Genomic DNA, 12,601 nt, shown 5'->3' with positions numbered 1-12,601 from the left:
ATCACGTTCGTTCCGAAAATCACGTTCCCGAAGGTTTCATTCCGTTTGGACTCCGTTTGATATTCTTTTTCTGCGAAACTCTGAAATAGGCAAAAAACAGCAATTCTGGGCTGGGCCTCCGGTTAATAGGTTAGTCCCAAAAATAATATAAAAGTGTATAATAAAGCCCATTAATGTCCAAAACAGAATATAATATAGCATGGAACAATCAAAAATTATAGATACGTTGGAGACGTATCAGACCTCTGCATCCTGCATCTCTTGCTCAGACTTATCCCACCTAGGCATTGCCACCGCTTAGCCACCTGGCCCCAGCCTATGGAACTGCTCCTTTTTTGCGGCATTGGCCTTGTTTTTTGTTGGCCGTTCCTTAGATAATTCTGATTCCTTGAATTTCACGAAAGCGGGCCAGTGTTCTCTTTGCTTCTCCAGTGTTCCCTTGAATTCTGGAGTCTTCTTTCCTCCTTTGACGTAGTTGGCCCATATAGTTTCTTGTGGTTGTTGAATGCAATTGCCATCTTCCTAAGAGCATCGTCCTTGACTTTCTGCACATCTGCATCTGTGAAATGATCTGGTAGGGTGAAATGTTCCATGAGAGATTCCCAAAGCTTTGATTTTGCTCTGTCGTCGACAAAAGTAAGATCTGGACGTTTCTTTGCTAGCTCTTTCCATTCTTGAATGGAGATCGGGAGTTGGTCCCTCACAAGAACTCCGCACTGACGAATGAACTTGTTCGCAATGTTCTTAGGCGCGCTTGGTTTGCCATTAGTTTTGATGGCATGATGTTGTACTTTACGCCCTCCTTCAACTTTTTGGCCTGGTCTCGCACTGTCCTGCTGCCTGTAGAAGATTTGCTCGATCCGGAGGGCTGAAAGAAGAAAGTTCGATTCGTTAATATATCTTCAAATAATTTAAAACATGTGATGATCACCAGATGCCTGCTTATATAAATATACCTCGCCGGTCTCTGTTATTTCAAGATCAACATGTTTTTCGTCATCATAATCATAGTTCATGACTTCATCAATTCGGTCGTTGCGATCGAATATCATATCATCACCCTCCCCGGTATTGTTCAGATATTGGGAGCCGTCATCTGTTTCATTCTGATCATCTGGCCCGCGAGGGGAGCGTATGAGCTCGAACATGGCCTCTTCTCCCTCTCCGCCGGTATTGTCCACCATAGCTTTTATTTAACTAATCCAGAAGAAATATAAAACAATTTAGTATTCAACTTAGAATGCATGCATGCAATCAATAAGGAAAAACTGAATCATAGTACATAATATGCATCATCGAATATAATCTCGAATACATCGTCTCGAATAATATATATAATCTCGAATACATCATCTCGAATAATATATATTATCTCGAATACATCGTCTCAAATAAGCTAGCTAATAAAGATAGAATACTACAGAATAATCTAAGCCACTCGCGGTTCCCGAGGCGCGGGCGGTGGACACCCAAAGAGAAGGAACCGTCACAGGATCATAGCTCCGGTCATCTCCCCAAATAACCTGCCAGGTATTGGAGAACCTGACGTCCATAGCAGCCATGTAGCGACGGACGTGCTCGTCCTCCTCCCTGACACGACGGCGTACCACCTCCGGCGGGGCCGACTCCCTCCGCAGCGAAAGTGGCCCATGCGAACGCCACCAAAGGAGCTCAGGGTCGACGACGGGACCCGGGGCCGGGTTCCTCACCCAGCAGCAAGCCCCTGAAGGTACCACCTCCCAGTGCCAGCCCGGCGGAGCCCAGTCCCGGACATGGGTCCTCTGAAGCAGGACGTCGTCGCGAACGGGTCGACGGCGAGGATGCGGGCTGGGCATCATCGAGACAAATACTATATGCCGCAAAAGTAACATTTTTTAAATGATTGGATTGTGATTTCTTATATACAAATTTAAAAAATCATATCGTTGCATATGTCAAAATTCTATATGCAAATTCTAAATTTCTATAACTAAAATTATAAGAAACTAAAAAAAACATCGATCATCGTCTAACAATTTGACATTAATCTAATTCATCTAGCTAAAACTAACATTTCTAAAATTTCTAACATTTATATAACATTTCTATAACTAAAAAGTAGAAAAATTTCTAACATTTCTATAACTAAAAACATAAAAATTACTAACAATTTTATAACTAATTAAGAATGTGTGTGTGTGTGTGGCCATGGCAGGGCAGGAGCTCACCGGCGAGGCGAGGCAACGGGGGCGGCGACGGCGGGGATGGCGACGGGCAGCGACGGGCCGGGTCGGCGATGACGGGGATGGCGATGGGGACGGCGCGGCTACGAGCGGCGACGAGGACGGCGACAGGCGGCGACGGGGACGGGGGCGTCGACGGGGGCTGAGGGAGTCCTGGACTAAGGGGTCCTCGGGCGTCCGACCTGTTATCCGTGGGCCGGACTGATGGGCTGTGAAGACATGAAGACCGAAGACTGTACCCGTGTCCGGATTGGACTCTACTTGGCATAGAAGGCAAGCTTGGCAACCGACTATGTAGATTCCCTCTGATGTAACCGACTCCATGTAACCCTAGATCTCTCCGGTGTCTATATAAACCGGAGAGCGTAGTCCGGATAGAGAGATACACATTACCATAGTCATACATGCTAGACTTCTAGGGTTTAGCTATTACGATCTCGTGGTAGATCAACTCTTGTAAACACTCATATTCATCAAGATCAATCAAGCGGGAAGTAGGGTATTACCTCCATAGAGAGGGCCCGAACCTAGGTAAACATCGTGTCCCCGTCTCCTGTTACCATCGATCCTAGACGCACAGTTCGGGACCCCCTACCCGAGATCCGCCCGTTTTGACACCGACATTGGTGCTTTCATTGAGAGTTCCACTGTGCCATCGATGAAAGGTTCGATGGCCCCTTCAATCATCGATAATGACGTTGTCCAAGGAGGAACCTTCCTCCCCGGATAGATTTTTGTGTTTGGCGGCTTCGTACTGCGGGCCAACTCGCTTGGCCATCTGGAGCAGGTCGATAGCTACGGCCCTGGCCGTCAGGTCAGATTTGGGAGCTTGAACTACGTTGCGGACATCCGGGAAGACTTGATCTTCGACGGATTTGAGACCGCGGCGACCGTTCCCATTCGCCCCAATGAGCATAGCTTAAACCTGCCAGCAGGCCACATCCAGGAGATAGCTCCTGTAACAACTCTAGCCTTAGATCTAGAGCGGATCGAGTCATGCGAAGATGGGAAGCTCAACCCCACCACGGAGGCTACCGATTCTGCGGCGTTGGAGCCGCACACAGATTTTACTTCATATGATATCCGCATCAACGGAACAACGGACTCGTCTCCGGCGACAAGTTCCGAACCCGGCGAGTCCGCGGATATCGAACTCAATCGGTTATCGATCTTCAAGTTCAGCGCCGTAGACGTCTTCCAACACTCGCCGATGGGCGACGTACTAAACTCGCTAAAAAACCTATCCCTGGCAGGCGACTTGCCGTCGAACTATGTTCGGTTCGAACTTGCGGCGGATGATGGAGAATTTTGCTTCCCACCCGCCACCCACTTCATAGCCACTGTCGAAGACCCAACCAACATGCTTGACCCTGGTTCCGAAGACATCGACGGTATGGACGACGATGAGGGGCAAGGCCAGAACTCACTACCCACTAGACGCGGGCTGGCCACTTCATGGTATGACGTGTGTATGGTAGACACACCCAACGACGCTCTCGACGATGACAAGGAGGACCCAGTTGAGGATAAACCTCCTGGTACACAGTCAGAACACCCGCGCGCCCTGCGCCGCTCTAAGCCACGTCGCTCAAGAGAAAACAATACTAGCACCGAAGGGGATAACACTCCGGACAATGAAGACCCTGTTGAGGTAGGATCCGAACAGGAGGAACAGGAAGGCGGGCGAAACAGCCCTGATGAACAAGCCACATATGGAGACTCAGAGGATAGCAATTATCTCCCACTCTCCTAGGAAGAAGAGATCCTTGGCAACGAGGATTTTATCGTGCCTAAGGAACCTCTCGAGCAGGAGCGCTTTAAATGCCGGCTCATAGCCACTGCAAGGAGCCTAAGGAAGAATCAGCTGCAGCTTCAAGCGAGCCAAGATTTGCTTAATGATAGATGGACCGAGGTCTTGGCCGCTGAAGAATACGGCCTTAGTGGCCCAGGCAAAAGCCACCCCAAGAGTAGGTGGCTCCCTCAATACGATGACAGGGCGTTGGAGCCCACACCACCATCAAATAATGCGGCAGGCCGACCATAGTTCGGTCCGGATAAAGCAGCAACCCAAGCAGAGCACCATACCAGCCCATGCGGCCATCAAAACAAGGACAAAACAGCTTGGGGGAATACTCGCGACATCCAACAAGACCTGGAGGGTAGAACAGGACACACAAAATCGATATACAGATCGCGGGGACATGCCCCGACCGGTGATGATGGTTGCCTATTCGGACACAACAGAGCCGACCACGCCCGGTCCAAACACCGTAAACGGAGTCCGCCGGAGGTGCTTCATAGTGTGGCCCAACATAGAGGAGCCGCACACCCTCTCTGCTTCACTGACGAGGTAATGGAGCATGAATTTCCAAACGGGTTTAAACCCATTAACATCGAGTCATACGATGGAACAACAGATCCCGCGGTATGGATTGAGGATTACCTCCTCCACATTCACATGGCTCACGGAGACGACCTTCATGCCATTAAATACCTACCTCTCAAGCTCAAAGGGCCAGCTCGGTACTGGCTAAACAGTTTGCCAGAAAATTCTATTGGCAACTGGGAAGATTTGGAAGACGCCTTTCAAGACAACTTCCAAGGAACATATGTCCGGCCACTAGATGCCGATGACTTGAGTCACATTGTCCAAGAGCCGGTGAGTCAGCCAGGGAGCTCTGGACCAAGTTCCTAGTCAAAAAGAACCAAATTGTTGAATGTCCGGATGCAGAAGCCCTCGCGGCCTTCAAACATAGCGTCCGGGATGAATGGCTAGCGCGTCACCTCGGCCAGGAAGGACCCAAATCCATGACAGCCCTTACTGCTCTAATGACTCGCTTTTGTGCGGGAGAAGACAACTGGCTCGCTCGTAAAAGCAACAACGCCAGCGACCCGGGAACTTCCGAAATCCGAGACGGCAACGGTAAGCCACGACGAAACGAACACAACAGTCGCAATAATATTGGAAGATTACGCGACACAGCGGTCAATGCCGGATTTCACAATCCGAAACCAGGTCAACGGAGGAAGCCACTAAAGGCAAACCAGGATGGACCATCCACCCTTGACAGGATATTGGACCGACCTTGTCAGATTCACGGTCACCCTAATAAGCCAGCTAATCACACCAACAGAAACTGTTGTGTCCTCAAGCAGGCGGGCAAGCTTAACGCCGATCACAAGGGGAGGAGGCCACCAGGCGATAAAGACGACGGAGCGGCTCGCCAGCCGAACACCAGGGGCCAGAAACAGTTTCCCTCTGAAGTTCGATCACTCCCGGAATGGAAATAGCAGTTCGGCTTCCGCCACCCACCTACTATACTGGCAAGATTTACACCACGCGTACATCACTACGCACTCAAGATACCATGGGCATCGGCGGAAGCACAATACGAACAACCCCGCAAGCATTCCCGTAACGTTTTTATCTGTTTTCCCTATTTTTCTATATCATCTCTTAAGAACAGGTGACCAACAGGACAACATCTACAACGGACTCTATCGGAGTTCGGATCCGTACACTCACCTAAGGGGCTATTTCCATTAAGGATTCCCCTCCCCGAGGACGGGCAGCGCAGACGTGCGACAGGAGGTCCAAAATAACTTTTTGTAGACCGCACTCTTTATTCCGAGCCTGTACGCCCTTTTTCCTCTATTCCTGACCCCGAGCATGTCAAATAGACGGGTTTGTGGTTTCCTTTTATATATATATATATACATAAATTTATCATTGGCATACTTGTAACACCCCGGATGAAACTTCCCATATTTGTAACTCGAACTCTTGCCATTTTCGGCTATGTGTTATGATATTCCGTTCGTAGCCGGGTTTTGTTTTTCGTTTTGCATTTTGTTCATGTCATGCATCTCATATCATGTCATCATGTGCATTGCATTTGCATACGTGTTCGTCTCATGCATCCGAGCATTTTCCCCGTTGTCCGTTTTGCAATCCGGCGCTCCCACCTCCTCCGGCACACCCCTCTTGTTTTTTTTGAGCGGGTGTTAAACGTTCTCGGAATGGACCGAGGCTTGTCAAGTGGCCTTGGTATACCACCGGTAGACCACCGGTCAAGTTTCGTTCCATTTGGAGGTCGTTTGGTACTCCAACGGTTAACCGGGCAACCGCAAAGTCCGTTTGTGTGTTGCAGCAAAACCCCCCTCAAAACCAGCCCAAAACCCTCTAAGTCATCTCCGTGCTCTAGGTCGTTCGATCACGATCGTGTGGGCGAAAACCGCACCTCATTTGGACTCTCCTAGCTCCCTCTAGCTATATATATGCATCCCTCCCGATTTACATTCGCAGTCCAAACCCTAACCCGCTCCTCCGCGCCGCCGGACGTGTCCGCCCCGCGCCGGACGAACCGGCCGCAGCCAGCCGCAGCGCGCCATGTGGCGGGCCGTACGTCGCGCCGCCGCCGCAGCCCGCAAGCCCGTGGCCGGCCCCGCCGGGCCCGTGCCCCCTCGCCCGAGCCCGCGGCGCCCTGCACGCGCGCCGCCGCCGTCTCCCTCGCGCCTCCGTCGGCCGTCGCCGCGCCGCCGCCGCACCCGCCCGCGCCTCCGCGCGCCTGCCGCGGCGCCGCCGCCAGCCGGCGACCGTGCCCCCCTCCGACCGGCTCCTCCTCCTCCTCGCCTTCGTCTCCCCCCGACGCCGGCCGCTGTCGCCCTCTCCTCTCTCGTCGCCGGCGAGCAGGCCCGAGCTCGAGCTCCTCCGATCCGATCTGGTCAAACCCGAAGGTTGACCCCGAGATCCTCCCCGAAATATTTCCAAGTCATATGATTTTCACAGTATATTGCTATGTTCATCGCATCATAACTCTCTGCATATAGCTCCGTTTTGCGCGTGTAATATATAGAATTGTTCGACTCATGATGCTCTACATTTAGTTCAATTTCACCATGTTCATTTGAGTCCATCTTGATGCCCAAATCTCTGGTGCAAGAGTGCTAGTTGTTGTTGTCTGCTGTTACTTAGCAGAACTTGGAGATTTGTTATTTTTGTATCATTTAATCTGTGCATCTTATAGGCATGAACTCTACATGTGTTTTGTTGTATGCCATGCCATCTTTCCAGTGGTGTATGCCATGTATTTTTGTGATCTCTGTTGTGACTAGCACAAGCATGCAAACTAGGCCCCGTAATGTTTCTGATTTCAGGGACTTAGTATTTTCTCTGTCTTTGTCTGCTGTTATTTTGTTGCCATGTAAACTTGATGCTACAGAGAGATCCATGAATATTTTGGAGATGGTCAGTAAGGATGTTTTGTAGATATTGTTTTAGTTGATCCATTCCTGCACTTCTTTGAAATTATGCAGTGCCCTAGCATGACTCTATCTTGCTCTACTTTTGCTATAAAATATTTCTGGCAGATTGTTTACGTGATATTCAATTTTGCCAAGCTTGTTGTAGTTGTTTCATACATGGTATGTATTTGATCTTACCATGGATAGATTCTTAAACATGCCATCTTACTCTAGGTATGCTTGTTTTGTCATGCATTGCTTTGTGGTGAGTGCATCAAGCTCACCAAGATGCCTTCATATTATTGTTTCTGCCATGCTCTGTTTTCTGCTAAGTCTGAAACCTGTTAACGGAACTTGCTATGTTTACATGGTTGCCATCATATCTTCTGGTCCATTTTGGCCTATGGTCAGTAAGGGACTTTTTTCATATGTATTTAGTAGAATACTGTCATGCCTTGTTTTGCCATTTTAAGTTCTTGTAGCATGTTTATTTCGTCCTCTGAACATTGCTACCTGATGCTGTTTCGGCCATGTCCAGTAATTTCTCTAAGTCTGTGAACCTGATATCTTTTGCACTTTTGCCATGCTTATTTGAACCTGCTGTGTTGTGATCTAGCCGTAGCTCAGTGTTCATCTTTTGTCAAGCATCTCCTGCAGATTACTACCATATGCTTTGTTGCGATGTTGGAGTGCTGTAGCATTGTTACTTGTTGCATTTTAAGTGCTATCATGCTGTTAATCGCAGATTCGTGTCATTCTTGTTTTGCTTGCCATTTGCAAACCGTGCATCCGTTTCCGGTGATCTTTATATCGATTTCAACCGAAATCATCTCATCTTTCCAGTGGCATGCTTGGTTTGCCAAGTTACTTCCTTGTTCATCATTTTTCTTCCGGAGCACGCATATGCATCGCATATCTTGCATATCGTTCATGTATTGCATCATGTTGCTTGTGCATTTCCCGTGATTGATTGTGGTTCCGTTGCTTGTGTTCTTGTGTTGGGTAGAGCCGGGAGACGAGTTCGTGAACGAGGAACCTGTTGAGTACGCTTACGAGGATCAAGCTTTCGACAACTCTGAGAACCTTGCAGGCAAGATGACCATACCCTCGAAATCACTTATATCTTTGCTTTGCTAGTTGTTCGTTCTATTGCCATGCTGCGCTACCTACTAGTTGCTATACCATGCCTCCCATATTGCCATGTCAAGCCTCTAACCATCCTTTCCTAGCAAACCGTTGTTTGGCTAAGTTACCACTTTTGCTCAGCCCTTCTTATAGCGTTGCTAGCTGAAGGTGAAGATGAAGTTTGTTCCATGTTGAAACATGGATATGTTGGGATATCACAATATCTCTTATTTAATTAATGCTTATATATTTTTGGTAAAGGGTGGAAGGCTCGGCCTTATGCCTGGTGTTTTGTTCCACTCTTGCCGCCCTAGTTTCTGTCATACCGGTATTATGTTCCTTGAGTTTGCGTTCCTTACGCGGTTGGGTGATTTATGGGACCCCCTTGATAGTTCGCTTTGAATAAAACTCCTCCAGCAAGGCCCAACCTTGGTTTTACCATTTGCCACCTAAGCCTTCCCCCCCGGGTTTTCGCGAGCCCGAGGGTCATCTTATTTTAACCCCCCGGGCCAGTGCTCCTTCGAGTGTTGGTCCGAACTGAGTAGACTGCGGGGCCCCCTCGTGAAAACTCAAGGTCTAGTTTTACTCGTAGGATGTCTCATCCGGTGTGCCCTGAGAACGAGATATGTGCAGCTCCTATCGGGATTTGTCGGCGCATCGGGTGGCTTTGCTGGTCTTGTTTTACCATTGTCGAAATGTCTTGTAGACCGGGATTCCGAGACTGATCGGGTCTTTCCGGGAGAAGGTTTATCCTTCGTTGACCGTGAGAGCTTATAATGGGCTAAGTTGGGACACCCCTGCAGGGTATTATCTTTCGAAAGCCGTGCCCGCGGTTATGAGGCAGATGGGAATTTGTTAATGTCCGGTTGTAGAGAACTTGTCACTTGACTTAATTAAAATACATCAACCGTGTGTGTAGCCGTGATGGTCTCTTCTCGGCGGAGTCCGGGAAGTGAACACGGTTTGAGTTATGAATGACAAAAGTAGGAGTTCAGGATCACTTCTTGGTCATTACTAGATGACGACCGTTCCGTTGCTTCTCTTCTCGCTCTCTTTCGCGTATGTTAGCCACCATATATGCTTAGTGCCTGCTGCAGCTCCACCTCATTACACCATCCTTTCCTATAAGCTTAAATAGTCTTGATCTCGCGGGTGTGAGATTGCTGAGTCCTCGTGACTCACAGATTCTACCAAAACAGTTGCAGGTGCCGACGATGCCAGTGCAGATGATGGGATCGACCTCAAGTGGGAGTTCGATGAGGAACGTGGCCGTTACTACGTGTCTTTTCCTGATGATCAGTAGTGGAGTCCAGTTGGGGCGATCGGGGATCTAGCTTTTGGGGTTATCTTATTTTCATTTGGATCTTGACCGTAGTCGGTCTATGTGTGTATTTTGGATGATGTATGATTTATATTTATGTATTGTGTGAAGTGGCGATTGTAAGCCAACTCTTGTTATCCTTTTCTTGCTCATTACATGGGATTGTGTGAAGATGACCCTTCTTGCGACAAAACCACAATGCGGTTATGCCTCTAAGTCGTGCCTCGACACGTGGGAGATATAGCCGCATCGTGGGCGTTACAATACTGCTCCGTTCCCAGTAAATCTCATCCGAACTAATCTTTCACACTCTTTCAACAATGAGTACGGCCTCAACGGCTGCTTTACAGATGCACCTCGGCATACCCTGCCAGGGGCTCGGTATGGGAACGAATGAGTTGCCAGTAAAAGTCCGAACAGCTCTATAGCGTACTTCGGCGTCGCAAGTTTAGCCTTATATGCATCAGCTCCGAATCATTGTCTTGGGTCAGTAGTTGGGTTGCTCGGCTCCTGTGCTTGCTACCCTATGTTCCGCTCTATCGGCTAGGGTAGTAAAGGGAGAACTACTATGATTGTGCCCAGGTCTAAACCGGATGAGCACCTCAGTAGAGAAAGTGGAAAATTGACTGTCATGATGCGGCGAGAGCTGGTCAACCACTTGACGACTTCTTGGAATCCTTAGCGATTCTCTGTGTCATACGAGGGATCTTTTTCAGATCAAATATGTAAGGCACTATACGCCGCATACATACTAGGGGCTATGTCGTAGTCCCACCATAAAACTCATATGGCTAAGTGAAAGTGTTAACGCCTTATAGTCCGATTGCCTAGTTCGCTGCATTTTCACCTCCTTCACGGACCAAGACGTTGGATAAAGAGTGATTAAATGCTTTTCCGAACACCCCCATACTTCCTACGAGGGGGCTGAAGCCGACGACTGGAAAACTTTCAGATTATATTAAAACGGCCGCACAGTAGGAATTCAAGCTTTTGAGCAAAAATATAAAAATAGATCAATTATAAAATTGTCTTTTACAATTCTAATACACCTCACTCGAACATTATGTTCTTCGAGCAATGACCCTCTATCAGGCGAGCGGCTTCCAGGACGTCTTCAAAATAATGCTCTGGCTCACTACGGTCCTTGCCCTTGGCCGGACTCCTCGCCGCAACATCGACGGCCTTCATCTTCCCCCAGAACGTCTTGACTCGAGCAAAGGCCATCCGTGCACCTTCAATGAACGCCGACCGCTTCACAGCATCGATACACGACACCGCATCAACAAGACGCCGCACCAGGCCAAAATAGCTCTCTGGAACATGCTCATTCGGCCACAACCGGATTATGACGTTCTTCATGGCGTCGCCGGATATCCTATGAAGCTCGGCCCATTGGGACATCTGTTCATTCAGCAACAGAGGGCGCTTTGATGCGCCAAATTGTGACCAGAAGAGCTTCTCCATTGCATACCGCTCTTGTGCTTGGTAAAATTGCGCCGCATCGGAAGAACTCTTCGGCAAGTCCAAAAATTCAGCCGAAGAACTCCAGACCTAGTTCAGCTGAGCATAGTCCGGATCGCCAAACTTAGTCTAAAGCAAAAAGGGCTTACCGGCCGCTATCTCCTTAGCCAGTCTCTCTTCACGAGCTGCCCTAGATTCAGACCGAGCTTCACTCGCCTCTCGTACGGCCTTATCAAGTTCAACCATTTTGGCTTTATTCTCCTTCTCAAGGTATTCACAGCGGCTGGCAGTATTCTTCAATTCAAGCGCCAGTGCGGATATTTTCTCCTCATTTTGGCGCCGAGCTGCTTGTTCGGCTCTCAGATCAGCCGATGCCTTCTCGGCAGCCACATCACTACACCGGGCCTGCTCCTTGGCTCGGGCTAGCTCCGCCCGAAGAGCTTCAACGGCGACAACACCATCTGCACTCCTGCACATTTCATATAAAACTCTTTTCGGCGCCAGGCCTAAATTACAAGCACATTGGTGTAAGGAATGTTCAAAATATATACCTTGTGAGTCGTCAAGACGCCTGCTGATCAATGCAATGCCATCTTCCGCAATATCCAGCTTTCGCTGCAGTTCGGCCACTTCCGTATTTCGGGTAGCCGCAGGAGGGAAGGCAGCATGTATTCCAAGTTAAATCAAGGTTAGTGCCTGAGCATATCTTTTTTGATCCTCCGATCGCTTCCTTCGGAAGGCAATCCGAGTCTCAGGGGCTACTGCATATACAACAGGTGCATTCTGTCAATATTATTCAATTGGCAAAACTACATCACAAACCTCAAAACCTCTTAGAAGGCTCGAGAAGGCCTCATTCAATCCCCTCTTCGCGGATAGAACCTTTTCGACCACCGTAACCATCAAGGCACGGTGCTCCTTCGAAATGGACGCTTGTCGCAGCATGTCCGTCAGCATTTCCGGCGCTCCGGGGTCTTCGGAAACCGCCGCCGGAGTACGGCATTCCTTTGAAGGAATCCGCTTACTCGCCTCTAGAATCGTCTCCGGCTGTAAACCAGACGGTTCGGGGCCGTCATTCTTGATTCCCGAACCCTGAGTGACAGAGGCACCACCTTTGGGTAACACCTTCTTCGTTTGCCTCGCTACTTGACGATCGGGAGAAGCCCTTCGGGACGATACCTCGGTATCATCCCCCCTGTTGGGCGAGGAGGCCAGAGAAAACGTGTCA

Source organism: Aegilops tauschii, chromosome 1, assembly GCF_002575655.3.
Source record: "Aegilops tauschii subsp. strangulata cultivar AL8/78 chromosome 1, Aet v6.0, whole genome shotgun sequence".
NCBI lineage: Eukaryota > Viridiplantae > Streptophyta > Magnoliopsida > Poales > Poaceae > Aegilops > Aegilops tauschii.
This window is presented reverse-complemented; position numbering follows the sequence as displayed.